At 36.6% G+C, this 13,305-nt stretch overlaps 2 pseudogenes across 1 annotated transcript; one reads left to right on the top strand and one right to left on the bottom strand.

Moving 5' to 3' along the window:
• Positions 1-1,796: 1,796 nt before the first annotated feature.
• On the bottom strand, positions 1,797-3,746 carry LOC143547445 (berberine bridge enzyme-like 21; annotated as a pseudogene). Its single transcript, XR_013137769.1, has 2 exons — positions 2,716-3,746; positions 1,797-2,630 (listed from the first exon to the last, which is right to left on the bottom strand). The product of XR_013137769.1 is annotated as a berberine bridge enzyme-like 21 (transcript).
• Positions 3,747-8,808: 5,062 nt separating this feature from the next.
• Positions 8,809-12,989, top strand: LOC143547425 (berberine bridge enzyme-like 21; annotated as a pseudogene).
• Positions 12,990-13,305: the final 316 nt, after the last annotated feature.

Here is a 13,305-nt window from a genome sequence, read left to right as displayed (position 1 = left end):
TGCGCAGACGTCTCTCTTCGAGGTGAGTCTTGCGGGTCCAACCGCGCAGACGTCCCTGTTTAAGGTGAGTCTTGCGGGTCCAACCGCGCAGACGTCCCTGTTCAAGGTGAGTCTTGCGGGTCCAACTGGGCTCTGCTGGGACCTACCTCTTCAAATATCTATGAATCGACGTCGTGCGTGTTTCGAACACAAGTAAAGTCTTTGTTTGAGACTTTTCAATATTTAATGTATTGAATTTGTTTCAAAATATCATATATAGATTATAAAAAAGTATTTTTTGAAATACAAATTTACAATAATTTTTAAATTAAATTCTTATCAATAAAGGGGTGTTTGGGATTTCTTACTTGAACTCCTTATAGCTTATAACATATGTGTTATAAGGTGTTTGGAAAAGTTAGATTTTATGAGTGTATAACATATAAGTTACAACTTTGTAACTTATAATTGACGCCTTAAATAAGTTATAAGGAAGTAAAATAAGAAATCTCAAACACTCTAGTTTTCCGATATTTTATAAAATATATAATAAATCATGTCTTTACGTAGTAAATTAGACTATACCATCAATACCGGATGTAACTATCTTTCTGTTATGCACGATGTCCGAAACATGTTTATGGAGGTCAGAGATGTCTTGAACTTAAAAGGTAAAAAATGAAAGGAATGACACACCATAAACTAATGTAAACTAATGTTTTGCCAAACGATCGAAACGACATAGCATGAAGTAAACACGTGATCTACAAACTCACCCAAACTCATACAACTACTTAATATACCCGGCCCGGATAGGATGTTCCTTTATATCAAATTGTCGGTCATTGACAACCAGATCAGAACCCGCCAAGCTAAAGCATTCACCTTTAAAATTCAATCATTATTTTAAAAAATAAAAGAAAACTATTTTATTTCTAAATTATATTAATTTGAGCCACATAATCTAGAAAGAGTAAATAGGGCAAAAGATAAAATGATTTGATTTTTCTATATTATTGACATTTAACGAAGATATTTTAAACATAAATAAATGCACTATAACGACAAGTTCCCTACGTTAATAACATAGGACCCATGATGACATTGATGCTTCATTTTACAACGTTGATCACGAACATACACGTTATTCTTTCAAAGTCAACCTAAGAAGATTTGGCACAACCATAGGAAAACACACAATTGAATATTCATCATCTTTCTTGCTTCTTTACATTAACTACTTGAAGAAGCAATTACACAATCACACCTACACGCTACATATAGGGTTGTTCATGAACCAAGCGAGACGAACTTGGCACATATTATAACCTGAGTTGAAAAATGAAGCTCGAGCTCAGCTTGGTTCTTAATTGTTCGAGCTCGGTGATTAGAATGTTAGAACATAAAAATAAAGAATTTGTTTTTGGTGTGAAGTGGATTTAACTTAACATGTATTGATCTTTTTTGTTACCATGTTAATTTAAGCTAGTCGACAAGCGAGCAGATCTTGAGTTGAACTTGTCTCGTTTATAAGCGAGCACAATTTTAAGCGACATTTATTTTAGTTTTCCAAACTAGTGGCGGAAGCTATTTAAATAGTTTGCTAATAAATTTCGTCATTATACTTTTCTATGACTAACTGTGTGGATGGTGCCCTTGCCACCTCACGACCAATTTTTTCCAAACGTTATCCGCTAAGCCACAACACCGTCATCACCACAGGGCGTTAGCTGGTTACAAACATGCATACAAACACATTGTCTACTTGACAACAATATGACATAACATTACGTACTTTTTAGTTAAACCACAACGGCTAGTCTAAAACTTTTGACCTCACTATTTATTAAATACATATACTATATTCATCAATAAAAATAATCATATGTGGAATACAAATAATCATGTATGGCATGCACCCTTTAAACCTAATGTGCTACCAAAAATACAAATCTTTTAACAGTATACAACCAATACAAAAACAAAACTACTATATTACTTTCACTTCATCAACTTCCTAGACTTGCCGGAATTTTTTCCGGCAAGAACCGGAATACTCTGTTCATTCCTAAAAAAATTATCCGGATCAACCGCGGTCTTTACCTTCACCAACCTATCAAAATTCCCAATAAAATACTTCTCCCCATAAACCTTACCTTCATTATAACTATTCTCCCCATTAACCGCGGTCATTACGCCGATATCAAGATCGCGGTAATTCAAAAACGCGCCTCTCGGGTTCTTCGACACAAACAGTGTCATAAAATCATACATTACCCGGCTTTGGTTCAAGTAATCCGCCTCAAGTTGCGGGCTTGGGTCGTTCCAGTTAACCGATTATTGAATTTTAAATTGGTTTCCCGCGCGGTGGGGGAATGGCGTTGCGTCCGAGGGAATCTCGTACATTCTCCCACCGTACGGGTTGAAAACAAACCCAACCCGACCCAACTCAACCTATTTGTTGAAAATTGATGTAATATCCGATTCGGATATTGGGGTTTGGACATAATCGGACTTTCTTTTACCGAAATTAACATTGTCCGAGTGTCGGTCCAAGAGAATCTCGGGCGCGGTCGTGTTTACGTCGAAATTCGCCCAGTAAAGCACGGATTGAATCCAACTTACTTCAATACAATCTTCCTTTTTTAAACCTATAACACAAAAAATGTAATTAGTAAATGTAAAACCCTAATTACAATTATCAATACAATACCACAATTAAGAGTTTAACTATACCTAATTCCGGAAATTCTTTTTCCATTAAAGCCACCAACCGATCCGAATCGCCCAAAAAATGCGCGATAAACGACGCCCGCCCGGTCCTCGTGCGGTTCACCGTCACGGGTTGTAACAAAACCCGAATAAACAAATCACTATCAATATTCGGCATAACCATCTGTCACTTATAAACCAAAGCCGACGCGTTCTCCGCTTGCGTCTTCATTACCCTAAACACGGTATTAACCCTCGGCACGGAAACCAACTTCACGGTATACGATAAAATAACCCCGAAACTACCCCCGCCCCCACCACAAATCGCCCAAAACAAATCCTCCCCCATCGCCTTCCGATCCAAAACCCGCCCATTCACATCAACAATCCTCGCATCCGTCACATGATCAACCGCTAACCCGTACTTTCGTAACATGGTCCCATACCCACCCCCACTTAAATGCCCACCAACACCAACTGTTGGACACACGCCTGCAGGGAACCCGTGAGCCCCACTCTTTTCATAAATTCTATAATAAAGCTCCCCCAATTGCGCGCCCGCGTCAACAACTGCCACCTCATCATCTAAATTAACATCAATATTCCGAAAATTAAACATGTCTAGTACAACAAAATCCGACTCATTCGACACGTACGATATTCCTTCGTAGTCATGTCCGCCGCTCCGGATTTTAATTTGAACCCTGATTTTTTTCGCGCAAAGTACCGCGGCTTGTACTTGTGATTCGGTTATAGGAGTAATAATAACTAATGGTTTAGGACTCGAACTTGAGTTGAACCGGTAGTTTTTAATGTAAGTTTGAAGTACATTTGTGTACGAGGATGAGTTGGCAGTTGAGCTATAGATAACGGAGGTTGAGTTTAACGGGAGGCATTGGATGAAAGATTGGTCAACGGAGTCAGGATCCATAACGGCGTTAGTGGATGAGAATAATAATATGAGAGTAGTGAGTATGAGGGTAACATGTATATGTAATGGATTCATGGTTAAGTGTTTATTATTATTATGATGTTGGGAAGTGTTAAGGTATTTATAGTTTAGAACTTTAGATATGTGTTTGCGCATTAGAAGACTTTTTTGTCGGGTACTATGTACCATGTGTCCATGTGGTGTTTTTAAGGTCGTCGGTAATGGTGGAAGATTCTTTTTTTGAAGCTTGAAAAATCTTTAAAAAAAATAATAAAAAATTAAAAGTGTTCCATATGGATATCCATACAATATGTGGTCTTAAATTATTATCTAGTACTACTAGATTTTTTTTATAATTATTATTAGTTTTAAATAATATATACAACTTTAAGATGCATGAACCAATATTAAAAAAAATGGATGGTAATGTCGGTTAAACCGGATGTTTTACTGGTGGCTGATACGTTTTAGTCCGGTAAATTGAATGAATGTTTTGTAATTTGAATTGTCGATACTATTGGTGATACCCGCTTATATTGTCGTGCTGGTTTAAGCCAGTTTAAATTTAATGTTAGAATTTAGACCTAAGACTAAAATTTAACTGTTCATATTTACGTTCGATGAAAAGTTTTAGCTTAACGCATTTTCCTATAGCATCGAATCAATAAATTTTAACTTAGTGGCCTTTTTCTATACCTTTGAATTATGTATTAGTTTTTGAGTCAAAGTTATAATTTTAAGAAATTATAACTAGTTAACCCGTTTAAACCGTCATGTATCATTTATGACTTATGAGCCTACACCAGTAAAGTTAAAAAGTGGTTTTAAAAACAATGGCCTGAACTTTAAAATGAAGCATCGGTTCAATTGGTTTTCATTTTTTACTATCATTATATTTCGTTTTTGCTTTAATTTATTTTAGTACGGGCGGGTTTTAAATATATTTCGTTTTTCTCTTTCGACTTCGTAGATATAAAAAAAGTTTGTGCGACTTTTTTCGATATAATTTTTAACATCAAAAAACATACATGTTTCGAATAATTTTCGATATGCGACTTTTTTAATCGATTAGTTTTTAATTCATCATCCCCTCTAGAATGCTTTAAGTTGATCAAGCGTAAGTTTGATTTGTCATAACAAAATACAAAATGTTTTTGACTTATCAACTTGTGTAATAGTGATTGTCATTATCATATAGATAAGCCAATAAATGAAACATAGATTTTTCATAAGGGTATATGGAGTCTACAAAGAAAAGTTTTAAAGTACGGCTGTGGTTAATACTTAATACCAAAACACCATATTGGACTATTTCAACATGCATCATTTATCTTACTCAGGGCCGGCTTGTTAGTTTATGGAGCCCAAGCCCAAGCTTGAGGCCTCCACTATATTTAGGCCCCCATTTTTCAAAAAAAAAAAATTAATTATATATTACTTAATGTATATTTGTTTTGAACGCATGTATGCACCTTTTATTAAATAATTAATTATATTAGTTTATCTTAAATTCAGGAACGAACAGACAGATCGCATCTTTCGAACATCGAACGTTCCAATCAAATGGGGCTTCAATATATTATGGTTCTTCAATCGTTGGCTTGTTGCTCGCTACTTCATCTCGCTTCAATCGCTGGCCGTTCTTCTATTCGATTGGTCGCTCTTCATATCGCCTTTTCTATTCAAGTATTTGGTCACAATTCAATCACTGGTCGTTCTTCAATCAATTACCAACCTACCAGGTTAGTAACTTAGTACTCTGCTTCATCTTTGATTGCTTTAATTGTTTTGTGGATTGAATTATATTTTAGTCTTTAGGTAATAAGTAGTGGTTACTTGTATTATATTCTTCATTTGATTGATAATTGATTTAGGATTAATCATTTTAAGTTTTAACAATGTCAAATCGAATTCGAAAGTATGAATTTGGTAGTTCAGTTTTAACAATTTAGGATTCCCGTAACTATTGCTTCAGCCGAACGTAGCTTTTCGAAGTTAAAAATCCATAAGAATTACTTAAGATCTACGATGTCGCAAGATTAAATGGTTTAGCTATTTTGTCAATTGAGAATGATTTTTTTAAGAACTTGATTATGAATATTTGATTAAACAATTTGCATCAAGTAAAGCAAGAAAAGTAAGTTTTGTGTAAGTTTATTTATACACAAAATAAATAATAAGAATAATAATTAATAAAACCAAATTTTTTTTTAACTCCGTCAACTATAAGCTTTTTAGTTTATTATTGCCGGTCCCAAGCCCGGGTGAAGGAGGAGGGTTTATATTAAATCATTTTGAAAAAGGCCCCAACAATTTGGTAAGCTTTAGGTCTCTAAAACCGTTGAGCCGACTCTACGCACACCCTCCGAACCGCCCCTGTGTTTGATTAAACAACATTGATGGGTCAACTTGTTTGAACAAATCGATTTAATGAAATCAATCCAAACACAATTTGTATTTTAAACGGTTAGATATGTTAATACAAAACCAAACTATTTTTAACATTCGGAATACATCGAATTAGAAATTGCCCATGTTATGTAATGTTTAACATTCAAATATTTAGGCATCTCAAGATAGTCAACGGGTTCAAACGCGACCACACGGCTTAAACCAACTGAGCTACGATAGCAAGTATTATGTGGCAAACTTACAACCACGTAACCACGAGCCAATGTCATAGAGTTCACCAAGTAAAAGTTGGTCCATTGTTTCTGACTTTTCTTTCTTGTTTTCTTTATTTATTTTAATTATTTTAACTATCTTTTCTTAAGATGTAATGGACATGGCGCGTCTTCAAAAATTTAAAGTAGATATAAAAAGACCCGTATGCCTAAACGTGTAACAAAATATATAAGTTAATTTTTTTACTTTTTAAACAATGATTAACGTTGTTTTCTTAGTTAAACTTTGGTATGAACCCACTAATTTAAATGAATTATGGATAAAAAGAAGTTTAGTCTCATAGTTTAGATGTTAAGCTCCATAGCTATATTATAATTTTTTCAAAAAAAATATATAAAAAAGATGTGGATATACAAAAAAAATTGACCCCAAAAAATTATGTGTATTGACCAACCGTCGGGCTCGCACTATCCAAGGGCTGATCATGGCAGTGGATGATGTCATTCTCTAATAATCTCTATCCACTTTAGTTCATTCATTATTAACCAGATGCTTTGAACTTACGAAGGCACGTGACGAAAACTTGGTCAATATCAATTTATCTCGTTATGATATTGGTTTATACTTTATACTATACCATATTAAAGACTTGTAAGTTGTTTGTGTAACTTAATACAACTTGAGGGCTCCCATATTCATTAGTTTGGGTAGGGGTGTTCGAATTTTGAAATAAAATCTTGGGGGTTAATTGGGTAACAAAAAAAGAGATGAAATGCTATTTTGAAATAATCATTTTTTGTTTTTGACTTTTTTAACTCTTTTTATTTTTTCTAAGCGTTCATAACCTTTTGAAATAACAATTTCCCCCCAACGGACCAGAGTACGGATGAAGAATCCAAACATTGGGAAGTGATTCGAACAACAACCCCGTAAGTATTAAACGACAAAAATTTCAAGAGTTTGCAAATCCACTTTGTCGCCTCATGCAAAGTGGATAGATGTTTTACCCACCGGATAAGAATTGACTCGATGGACAACTATGTGTCTTTCAACTTTCCGCATTAGCGTTTTAGACTTATGATGGGAAACATTATGTTCGTCAAATTAAGTGGAATAAGGGTTGGTGTTGGAATTCAACATTTTTCACTAGGTTCAAAATTGTTCAATTTTTAAATGTGATCATGAAAGAGTTTTTATTTGGTTGATCACCTGAATTTGAAGTTTAAACCTAACTCATCGAGTCATGACACCTCAACTTTGAAGTTAACACCTAACTCATTGAGTTGAGATAACTCAAATATGAAGTTAACCCTAACTCATTGAGTCAGGACACATCAAATTTGAAGTTAAAACCTAACTCACTGAATCGGGATACCTCAAATCTGAAGTTAATCCTAATTCATTTCATTCTTTTTTATACATAATCAGTTTCGCTTATACTACACAAGGGTTAAAGGGTACATTATTGCGGAGACTCGAATATTGGAGAAAAGTAAGATTATTAATCGAGTGACTATAACTTCTACTAAACTTAATTTCATATTTCACACCAAAATTTTTTAATCTTCAAGATTCTTAAAACATATACGTATCATTGTGTTAAACGATGTCCCTCTACTTGAGGTTGATTGTTTAAACCTTATAACAAGCAGTACATAATACATGGTCTAGATTTAGGAGTAGAATTCAGAGCTAGTGTGGTGTTATTAAAAAATTAAGCTATCAAAATCAAATAATAATTTAAGCTCTAACAAAATAACATATACATTAACGATACAAGAAGAAAGCAAAAAAAAATAATAATAATAAATAAATAAATAAAATCAAATAAATAAATAAAATTAAATGTTGGGATAAAGCAACATTAAAATTTAAATGTTGCAATTGGAAATTTGGAATTGGGTTTTATGATTTCGAAATACCCAAATGAATATTTTGATGAAATATGAATTGCGTTGGCCCATTTGTTCACTGTTGACACATTTGTGTTTAGTGAATCTTAACCTCATTTGATCAACCAAATCTTTCGATCACGACTATTTATTCTTTGATTCTACTTAGTAACCATTGAATTATTAAGATATATGTCACATTTGCCACTTACCTCTACTTTGGAGTTGCTATCATATGTAATATGAGTTATATGACCACTATCATATTGTTTGTATTCTATGTATACTTTTTTTTATTACCTGTCATGTGTTAGTGCATCCACTATCTACGATGAGAATGTATGAAGACCCGATATACAGACTTACAGTTGAAGATTTTTTTTTGTTTTTTGTTTTAAAATTTCATATATTAAATAAAAGGATCCAATTACAATAGAGAGGTGGATAAGCGGGCAACAAGTTGCGCCGTCACCCCGTTTTGAATAACAAACCCGCTCCTACTGAAAACAAAGTTATGCTTCTTTAACGTCGGGCTCCCGCAAAGACTATTAAAAAAGATTAAACATAGAAAAATAATGTATATATTGTGATTTCTATGTGTTTTTTGTTATCAATTTAATTTTTACACCACCTTCATCACTATTTTCTAAGGAATTTATGCACATTTTAATATGAGTGATATATATTTTTGCAACATGAGAAATATCTAATCCTACTACCATAAGTAACATTTACCAAATACTAGCCTAACATAAGTAAATTGCAATGAGGTTCATACATTATCCAATCAAGTTTACCAGACACCAACAGAATTACTTATAACCTACTTATATATATACTAGATCATTATATTACCTCTTACAACATAAAACATCAATCATGTCTTCAATTATATCTTTTTCATTATTGTTGTTCATTTGTATTCATTGTTCCTTCTCAAAACCCGGGCCCCCTCCTGCGGGCCCTAAACCCGGACCCCCTCCCGCGGGCCAGAAGAAGCCCGTAACCTCTTCTGACCCTAACTCCGTCTACAAATCCTTCCTCGAATGCCTCCCGACACAATCCCCTCAACCCGACCCCTCATTCCCGTCGATAGTTTATAGCCCCACCGCCAACGCTTCGACCTACACTCAAACACTAAAAGACCGCCTTAGAAACCTCCGTTACGATGCACCATTCGCGGCCAAACCCGCCATAATCGCCACCCCGACCAAAGAAACCCACGTGCAAGCCATCGTCCTATGCGCCAAAAAACTCGGTGTCCAAATCAAAATCCGCAGCGGCGGACACAATTACGAGGCGATGTCATACGTCTCATCTGAAAAAAGTTTCATGATACTCGACATGTTTAATCTGTGTTCGGTCGAGGTTAATATCCCGACCGAAACCGCAGTGGTCCAAGCCGGGGCCCACCTTGGGGACCTCTATTACCGCATTTGGGAAAAGAGTAAAGTGCACGGGTACCCGGCTGGAGTGTGCCCAACTATCGGTGTAGGTGGGCACATAAGTGGGGCCGGGTACGGCACCATGATTAGAAAATTCGGCCTTTCGATTCAATCACGTGATCGACGCGAAAATAGTCAACGCCGCCGGAAAGATCATCGACCGAAAATCAATGGACGAGGATCTTTTCTAGGCCCTTCATGGCGGCGGCGGCAGTAGTTTCGGCGTGATATTATCGTTCACGCTGAAACTAGTCGTCGTGCCCAAAGTTACCACCGTGTTTCGGCTAGATAAATTTCTCGAACCTAACACGGCCGATATTATTATGAAATGGCAATCGATTATGCCCACGATGGACAACGATTTGTACCTTCGAGTCGTGTTAAATTCGGTCACGGTAGATAACAAAAAAACAGTAAAGGTAACATTTGTGTCGCACTTCTTAGGTGACTCCACTAGACTATTAACATTAATGAGTAAATCATTTCCTGAACTTGGGTTAAAAAAAACAGATTGTATTGAAGTTAGTTTGTAACATCCTAAAATTTATAATGTTGAATAAAGAAAGTTACGTTTTGTGATTTCGCGTTATTAATTAATTAATATCGAGTAAAGAACAGATCATGGACTTAGATTAATTGAGATGAGTTAAATGAGAATGGGCCTTAGGTCCATGGGCTTTAAGGGATATAAATATCCCCTAAACCCTAAACCATCATTCATTTCCATCTTATTCTCTAACACACTCCAAAACACACACGACCCGAACCAAGATCCAAACACGAGGACCCGAGCTTGTTGGTGCTAGATCGTCGTGACGAACCAAAGCAGCAAGACCAGCTCGTGTTCGTAGTTTGACTCATTTACGGTACGTTTATATCGAGAACTTGTTCGTTTAGGTTTGGATTAGTTTAGAAATGATAGATCGGTGTTTGTATGGTAAAAACGAATCCAACAAAGCTAAACTTACTGAAAATGGTTATGATTTGATGGGTTAATCGATTGATAAAAGAATCCGTAACCTATATGCCTAAATCGCACCCTTTAAACATCGATGTTAGGTCGATTTGATGGTTGGGGTTTGTAGGCGCCGGTCAGACAATTCCGTGGATACCTAAATCGAGTTATTTGGTTAAGAAACGAAGATGATTAAGTGATTTAAGAACGAACAGTACCGCAGCTGGACAACTTCGCCTGCAAGCTAAGTTCGCCTGATGAACTTCGCCTGCAAAGCTAAGTTCGCCTGATGACAACTTCGCCTAAAGCTAAGTTCGCCTAAGGTTAACTTCGCCTAAAGCTAAGTTCGCCTGATGACAACTTCGCCTAAAGCTAAGTTCGCATAAGGTTAACTTCGCCTAAAGCTAAGTTCGCCTGATGACAACTTCGCCTAAAGCTAAGTTCGCCTAAGGTTAACTTCGCCTAAAGCTAAGTTCGCCTGATGACAACTTCGCCTAAAGCTTAGTTCGCCTAAGGTTTAACTTCGCCTAAAGTCAAGTTCGATTAGAAAATAAATTAAAAACCTAATGAAAAATGTGTTAAGACAGTTAATGTAAATAAAATTTTTCCAAGCTGACCTGGCAGCTTGACCCCAGCCAGGGGCTCTGCCCCTTGGACCCTGCTAGGGGCTGCCGCCCATTAGACCCCGCTGCCAGGGGCGCTGCCCCCGGACCCCCGTTCGTTGTGGGTAGTAATTAAGACTAGAAAGATGATATGAGTAGTGATAGTTAATTGATATGTATACTTGTTATACAGTCAGCCGTGCACAACTGAAGAAAGGGATTACGATTAACGGTGAACGTAACCGTGTTCAGGTGAGTTTCTAGCCCCAATTATGTGTTATGTTTTCGAAGCTGTGTGCATACTCGATATGTTTGTTAATACGCTTATCCTAAGAGATAAGTGTATGCCTTATGTGAATGATGTGATATGTATGAATGATGGCTTGACGGTACGTGAACGATCTTCGGATATTGCATGTACTGTCAGGTTGTAACGCTAAGTATAAGGTAGGTATGATATGTATGCTTATGTGTATGAATGTGATAAAGTTAACAAAAGAAGGAAAGGGTGGTTGTATGGTAACGAAGAGGGAATCGAACCCTACTAATATTCGAGAACTAGGGAACCGAACCCTACTAATATTCGAGGAAAGAGGGTATCGAGCCCTAATAATACTCGAGGAAGGAGGGTACCGAGCCCTAATAATACTCGAGGAAGGAGGGTACCGAGCCCTAATAATACTCGAGGAAGAGGGTACCGAGCCCTAATAATACTCGAGGAAGGTAGGGCGTAATGCTCTTTATAACGTAAGATATGAAAGTAAGTTAATACAAAAGAAAGTATGAAAGTATGAATGAAAGAAAATAAGTTTTTGTGTATTGTATAGTGTATGATTAACTAGAACTCACTCAGCGTAGCTGACTTTTAGTATGCACGCAGGTGAGTAAGATGAGGCAGCTCGCTTGAGGAGACACATGGCACTGAATAAGAGGCTGGCATCGGAAGACTCAAGACGTTTAAGTTTAATGTTTCGTTTATTTTGAAAGACAAAATGATGTTTTAAGACAAGACGTGTTTTGTTATGAAATGTTTTATGAAAGCTTTTATATTCCGCGAATGTTTTAATTAACTCTGATATTTAGAACTGCGTTTATGAGTAAATCCAACACGAAAGTAGGGCTACCGGTAACGGGGCCTTACAAGTTGGTTTCAATCTTTACTATATTGGGCTAACTTTGATCTTAACACAACAAAGCCCGAAAAATTTCTAGACCGAAGTTCGAGTTTAAGTCATTTTAAGCGAAAATCCGATTTCGTGCAAACGCCTATACCAAAACCCGGGTGGACCGCGATATTAAGCAAGGTAGCGGAATTTGGTGGTGGGGTTTGGGTCGGGTTCAACCCGTACGGGGGAAGATGAGTGAGGTACCGTCAAATGCAACCGCAATGCCTCACCGTGCGGGGAATTTGTTTAAGGTTCAGTACTCGGCGGATTGGAAGGAAGCGGGCCCGAAAGCGAGTGAGGATAATATGAAGAAGGGGAGGGTGATGTATGAGTTTATGACGGGTTATGTGTCGAAGAACCCGAGAGGGGCGTATACGAATTATAGAGATTTTGACATCGGTGTGAACTCGGGGGACGGGTTTAACTCGGGTAAGGTTTATGGAGAGAAGTATTGGAAGGGGAATTTTGAGAGGTTGGTGAAGGTGAAAACCGCGGTTGACCCGGATAACTTTTTTAGGAATGAACAAAATATTCCTACTAGTAAGAAGTAAAGAACACCAAAGGCTTAAAGAGATCATAAATTTGTTATCAAACTAGTGTTGCATAATTGTGTAATGTTCCAAAATATAGTTTTATGGATTGAAGTTTATATTAATGTTAATTATTTAATAATTACATGAATTAATTTATATATGATGAAGAGGTAAACTAGAATGCATAAACAATGGAGTTTAAATGAAAAATAGGAATATCGGATGTGATGAATATTGAATTAGAGGTGCACAAAAAACCTGAACCCGGAATCGGACCCGAAAAAAAAACCCGGAACCGGTTTTTTCTAAAACCCGTGTTTTTAATACCCAAACCCGAACCCGACCGTACCCGTAGGGTACGGATAGGGTATGACTTTCAATGTTGAAACCCGAACCCGAACCCGAACCCGTACCCGATCTAAACCCAATAATACCCGAAACCCGGTTCTAGGTATACCCGAAACC

Source organism: Bidens hawaiensis, unplaced genomic scaffold (assembly GCF_021521415.1).
Source record: "Bidens hawaiensis isolate Kalapana, Puna unplaced genomic scaffold, B.hawaiensis_p1.1 tig00014720_1, whole genome shotgun sequence".
NCBI lineage: Eukaryota > Viridiplantae > Streptophyta > Magnoliopsida > Asterales > Asteraceae > Bidens > Bidens hawaiensis.
Note: the sequence above shows the minus strand (reverse complement) of the source record. Positions and strands in the feature narration are given on the sequence as shown.